The sequence below is a fragment of the Pempheris klunzingeri genome, chromosome 21, assembly GCF_042242105.1.
Source record: "Pempheris klunzingeri isolate RE-2024b chromosome 21, fPemKlu1.hap1, whole genome shotgun sequence".
Classification (NCBI taxonomy): domain Eukaryota; kingdom Metazoa; phylum Chordata; class Actinopteri; order Acropomatiformes; family Pempheridae; genus Pempheris; species Pempheris klunzingeri.
This window is the reverse complement of record NC_092032.1, coordinates 7938989-7946128: the sequence shown is the minus strand read 5'-3', so window position 1 is coordinate 7946128 and position 7140 is coordinate 7938989.

The following is a 7140-nucleotide window of genomic DNA, read 5'->3' as shown; positions in this document are numbered from 1 at the left end:
ATTTGAGATTTGATCGGTTGTTTTGTCAACTCACAACAAGGCTTCCTGCAGCGTAGTGCACAATAGCCTCATATTTCTTCATTTACCTAATTTTTTATCAGAGCAAACACAACTTACTGCTAACTATACAAATTTGTGCACAAGAGAATCGTGCCAACATGCCATGAGACGGTATGTCGTGCCAATTCATGTTACATCTATGAATCTGATGCATTCATTGATGGTTTGTCAGCAGGGTCGTAGTTCTGTTCTGTGCCAGTGGACTGGAGTCTTGTGACAGGGAGCATCTTCATCCACAATGGAGGGCTTATGGGTAATGGCTATGGCACTGAATAGCCTTTTGATATTGGCTGAGACAAGCGTCCCTAAATTCTTCTTCCTTTCAAGATCTTCAGACATAAAACAAAAAAATCCCTTGAAGACAGCATGAGCATGTTTTAGATCAAAGCTTGACATTTCATTTCTTCGCTTGGTATATTTTAAACAAAACGGATCCTAAATGATGCAGAACTTTGGGACTTTAATCGGACTTGACAGATGCACATGCTGTCCGTGTTCGCTCGGCATGCAAGAACTGGCACACGGCAATTACACTGAATGTGTGAGAGCGTAAAAAAAACATCTTAAAAGGTTCACAACTTTGCTGTGAGCAGCCTTTGCGTAATTATTGGATTAATGAAGAATGCACTCATCATAAGCGGCTGTGACGCACAAAGGGGGCACATACTGTACATTTAGGAAAGCGCTTCATGCATCTCCTGCTCATTTTAAGATGATGTGACTTTAGAAGGCGGCGCTGGGGAAAGTGCAATCACATGTATTCAGGAGCGGCACACACGACAAAATTCAATACACACGTATTGCTCGTGCTCGCACATGCAGAGACTACACACCATTTTTTTTAATTTATAGTCCTGTAATCCTACTGTTTTCTTCCGAGCTACAAGCTGTGATTTGTGAGGAATTTTTTCGAAATGAATGTCTACTAGGAGATAAAAGTCAGTTAGACAGACAGAGTTGTAGGCTTATAAAGCACAGGCAGCTAAAAGCCATGCTTCCTCTGTTTTCCACCAGTCTGGGAACTGTCACAGAGCAGATTGACCCATATGATTACAACCTCAAAAGAGTGTGTGTGCGTTTCCATGTGAAGATGTGCTGTCTGCATGTGTGTGCCTGTATTTTGGCTGCACATTTCCATAAATATGCTGTCTAGATATTTTTTCATGTGTGTTGTGGAAAGAGAGTGGAAGATTTAGTGTTTGTGTGTGACTCAGCCCAGCTTTGGGAAACAGATCTAAACCAGATTATTGCTGGGTGACAGTAGTGGAGTAAGGAGATGATACTTTATTAATATTTGAAGGCCGCCATTCAAAATAAAAAAAAAAAAAAAGTGACTTAATCGCTTCGTGTTTAAAACTCCGTCCTTTCTGTAGTTCCTCAGTGAGTGAATGTTGCAAGAAAAGGAAGAACTCCAAAAATGTTCCATAGTTTCTCTTTCATGTCGGCAACCATTTAGTGGTTTAGTCTTCAGTTGTTGCCTATCTCGTTTCGACATGAAATCCTTGATTTGTCTTTGCGCTGGATATTCATACAAGTAGGGGAAAAAATGATCAAACATTGGGCATCGCTATAGGTCAGACTGAAATAGCAAATTTTTGTGGATTAAAGCAACTGATCTTTGATGAAACCAGTCTGTTACATCTCACTAATGTCTCTGATACCGACCCAATAGTTCTGTAAATCACGAGCTCCACAGCTGCTGTTGCATTTCATTTACCTAAACCAAAGAGATGAATATGATCGCGAAGGTCAGGATTTTTTAAACACACCGTTTCTGTCTGAGACATAAAGGCCTGAAGCATTATCAAACAGCATGCTGCATTCTGGATCACAGCAGCAACCGTACTCTTCATAATATATGTGTCTAACATTGTATATGAAAAATAAAAAAGGACTCGTTAATCTTCAAGTGAACCTCATTCTTACTGGGTTAAAATTTTCACAAAAAAAAAACATTGTCAGAACACAAAGTTAGTCAGTCTGGTAAGTCAATTAAACCATTGCGTAAACAAGTTGTCTTTGAAAACACCACACACTGTAGCTACAGCTCTGCGACCTGCATGCTAAACCCAGTTACAGGCAAGAGAGGAAGCCCTGACTCCCTCTGCGTTACACTTAGTCAGATAATTGGAAATGCGAGGGCATTAACTCCAACGGGATTAAGAAGGGGAATTAAATATGTTAATCCCCAAAATAGGTAAATAGCCTCAGTGATACAATAACCAATTTCTAGGGTTTTCCTCCCCCGAGGACACGTCTGCCTTTGAACGCAACACGCTCACACACAACCAAGCACACGTACACACTGGTGCACACTCGTGCATAAACATGAACACACACGCGTCGCGCAGGAGAGCCAGAGAGAGAGAGTCTCGAGTGTTCCAGAAAGTTCTCCAAGGTCATGCCTGTGGTGACGTGTGGCCCTGTGGCTGACTCTTGAACCTGTTCTCCCAGGTCTGCCTCTTTGTTCTAGAGATCATTACCTCTGTCGCTCCGCTCTGCTCCACTCCCCTCCCGAGACCGCTTTGTCGCCATGTGTTCATCTGCCTTGTAATTATAGCACGGTCCTGGATGTCACGGTTTAGGGACTCTGCCTGGGTTTGAGTGAATGTGTGTGCGTCAGGGGACTGAGATGTGTGGCTTATGTTGGGCCTTTATGCACGACAAGCGCGTGTGTCAGTGATAGAGCGTGGACATCAGGGTTTGTGAGAGTCTGTGTATGTGTATATAATTTCAATCACCAAAAAAAGGGGGCATCGTAAATTGAATATAGCGCACTTTCTCTTTAAACTATTGGAGCAGAGGCATCGCCCATGGAGATGGCAACAGAGCTGGATTTTGATGAGCTACTGTACTGGTGTCAGGGACATGAAACAACTGAATAAAAAGTGCATGTTCAAAACACTGAGAACACATAACGGTTGCTGGGGCATCAGTTGTGGGCTAAAATCAAGTTAAAGTTCCCCACTGAGTTCAAAGTACATTTTTATACACAATTAGTGGAGTACAATTTCTGTTGGAACTGAAGCATGGCGAAAAAACCCCAAGGTCAATTGCTGATCGCCTCTGAGAAACATTATTTTTATGTCTCTGTGTGTCCAAAGATGAATGTCTTGGAGGGGAAGAGAAAATAAGAGGGAGAAAAGAAAACATTAAAAGAGAGAAGTCAATCATTCAAGAATGCAAGACCGTAATGCACCACAGTCAAATTCAATAAAGTCATTATTCCTGGCTTAGCCATAGCAATAGTATTTTTCCTGGATATCCTATACCGCTTATCCCAATTCCTTTCTCTCTCTCACTCTTTCTCTCACCATTCCTCTTTCTCGGTTGTGGCTACAGGGCATGTAGGATGGCATCAATACTCTCATTTTGCAACATGAAACCCTCTATTTACTCCAAAGATTCATCTGCGATGGATGTCATTTTGCAACGGCTACCTCTACAAAAGGCAGAAAGCAGCTTCATCATGCCAAACCTCTGCGTATTAGCCCTGACATATTCTATTAGGCCGATTACACATAATGATGCCGAATAAGCAGCGAATGAAGAGCAGGGGAGTTATCACTGCCCCCCAACGGAAAAGAGAAAGAAGGAGGGGGGGGATGCTCAGCAAAGTTTCTTATCTCAATCCAGCTGAAGGAGGAACCACACACACACAGTCCAAGCTGCACTTATCAGTCATTAGGCGTTTAAATGCTTGCCCAGAGAGAAATTAGATTTCTGTGGAGTTAAGAAGATAACCAGTGGCACACTCTTAAAAAGGATGTAGCACTTTCAACACATTTGAGTGGAGACAACACAGTTACTTAAATCGTAGCGGGTAATATTACTGAAGCGTGTGTTGTAATTAACACAACTTGATTTGACAAATAACACAAGATGAGCTATGCCTAAACGAAAATAGAATATTATTCCTGAACACAGACGAAGATGCAAAAGCCAGCAAATTGCACAGTTTTGCACAATTTTTCAGTCCAAAGGTTTCTTGATCCCATTTGTTAATTTGTGAGTTTGTATGTTACATTAATAGAGGGTATCTCAAATCTGCTCAACAGATTTCAAAGACATTTGGTGGAGCCATGGTCCAAGAAACAAGTGATTAGATTTTGGTGCAGATCAAGATCAGGAAAGGTGAGATACTGTACATCAGTTTTTGGATATTTTCACTATTTTCTTATGAAGTCAGATCCTTAAACGAATGAATAAAACTCTGGCACAAGTATCATGTGATTGTCTGCCACAATAATTTGATGTAGATCAGGATCCAGATTAATTTTTCTAAACATTTTCTGTTATTAAAAAACACAATGTTTAAAGATTGTGTGGTTTTGGCAGACATATGCGTTTTCTAAGTGCTTTCTATTTCCACAACAGTGATTTTAGTGGATTTCACAGTGGGGTCCAGGGACCCCCAGGAGTCTTGGGGGAGTTCTATGGATCAAAAGAGATACTGTAGCGGAATTTCACTACTAAGCTAATTCTCCTAAACTATGAGTATGCTATAATATGTATCCATCTCACCGCTAAATGTATAAACTTTATCCTGGGACAAAACCTCATCAAAAGAGTCTGTTGTGTGATGAAAAAAAACACTGAGCTTATCACAGTTTGCTATTTGCTGTTGTACAATCATATATTCCCCGTCGTTAAACCACTGCGTAGCTGCTGAGTAGTTGGGTGGGACTTGATCAATCTGTGAATCTGTGTCCGTGTTCTTAGATGAAGTGTGTATTTGTTGTACATCCTCCCTGCTGATAACTACAGCACTAAAAAACAAGGCCCAGGCTCACACCGCCAGGCCCAACACTCCAGGCTCAGCTGTTGCCGGTGGAACAAATTGCGGAGCATTTACCTAACTTTTATTAGGTTCACAAAACAAGATCCCATGCCATAGATGTGGGCGAGGGGTATTAATTTAGGGAAATGAGCACTGGGTAAATAAAGGCTGTCTGGTTGCCGTCCTAACAGGAAATACTATGCAGGGGACCGGTGAAGGAGGTGGGAGTGAAGATAGGGGGTAGGAGGGAGGGAGGAAACAATTATGACCTCATTTAATAGTCTCTCTCTCTCTCTCTCTCTCTCTCTCTCTCGGCTCCCAGGCAGAGATTGGAAAGGAATGCCCAGTTTGAAAACCGCAAGTCACCTCTGAACATGGGAGCATTTGGCCTAAGTGTTTCCTGTTGCAATAAAAATGTATGTCAAGTATGTGAACCGAGGTTCCTCAGTGCTTAAAGCCTGTTGAGCACACACACAAGTACACACACACACATTTACACATATATACTCCAACCACAGTATCTTGGTTTGGAATCCTTCACAACAAAAATTAGTCCATTATGAACTCTACTGCCACTGCTGAAGCACAACAGTGTGATTGAACCAAGCATGGAGTGTGAGGCTAAATGTGTGTCTGTGTGTGTTTTGGAGTGGTATTGTGAAATGAGAGGAGGGGGGGGGGGTTACTGTGTGATTCAAAGCCCCTGCCGTTCTGGTGCCGGGCTCATGATAAGAGTTTGGGAAGTCGTCACATGGTGATCGCCACAGGCACAAATGTGCAAGGGGGCTCCAAGTGCTAATTTTATTCATTTACCTCCCTCTCTGGATAATTGTTTCTGTCAACCAGCGACGGCTTGATAAAGGATTTCACGCCGCTGAAAACAGTTACACGGCTACTTTGGAAGGTGATCGCCAGAGACGATTATATTTATCACCTGCTTTAATATCCATAGTGTGGTGTAAATTGATTCATTCTCCAAGGATCGCTGTCACAGGGAGCAAGGTGTGAAAAGTTCTGCACCCAAATAAGACATCTGACATTTGACACATAATACTGCAAAATGAGCACTGAAAAAAATCATGCTTACAGTAAAGTAGAATTATGACTAATACTATTATATTATACTGAAAGTACTGTCAAAACGCAGTTTGAAGAATTCCAACAAAACATCTGTCCTTGTCGTGTTTGGATCAAATTCACTGTTTGTGATTCCATGACACATTTACACACTCTTCCATGAGCTTTCATACTTGTCTTATCATATTACACTATAACAAAATATCTGTAACCAAAGGAGTGACAGAAATGTTGAGATTAAAATATTAAATCAGGGCCTGCATTGTAAAGTTTCGTAAAATTAATTATTAAAGAACACCGTTTGTTATTCAACATTATCTTAACTTTGTGGAATTAAACAAACTGCCAATGCTAAGATGATTTGTGTTAAAGAATAAAATAATCTCTTTATATTTGTACCTACTTTAAGGATAAATCTACATTTTTAAGTATAATTAAAGTGAAATTGGTTGTCATCTAAAATTATCTAGTTATTATCTAAAATGTTGATTACCCACAAGTCTTTGAAACACACATATAAGCACAAAAAGCAAAACAAAAGCACAGTGATATTTAAACAGCTGCCTTTTTAAGAGCTAACCGCCACCCAGAACCAAAGGTCAAGCCTGCAAATTTTGTCAGTTTTTACAAGATATCTGTCACCAGCAACTGATCTTAACAGATTCATCAGCCCCGGCCAATCAAAAAAGAAACAACTTTACAGTTGTTGGAAGTTGGCCCCAAAATGTCACTCAAAAAGCTGTAAATTCCACAGCACACCTTTACCTCAGTAACTGACAGATTCCCACCCATTCAAACGAGTGGCCTGGAAGCCTTCTTCCTCCAGTTCAAAAACATGTCGCTCTGCCTCCACTCTACTCGGGGAAGCCTGCTTTTAGTGGAGCCTTTGTTGAACATCCTTTCTTCCCCCTCATCAAAAGATGGAAAATAAGTCAAGGCGTAGCCGCATACCCAACCTCTTTTATTACTATTCTAATAATACTCCATATTTGTTCATGCCTTCATCTTTTCAATGCACTCATTAAATGTGTGTGTGTGTGTATGCAGGACTATAGTGAGGCATCTGAACTCTAAGCCTCGGTGCGCAAATGCACTGGATGGATAGAGGGGCCTCAGCCTTCTCATTGTTTTCCATACCTTCGCTGCTATAGTGTGTCTTATGTCTACACAAGGTCATAAAAAATGAAAAGGATGAAGTGAAATAGAATATTTAAGAGAGAGGG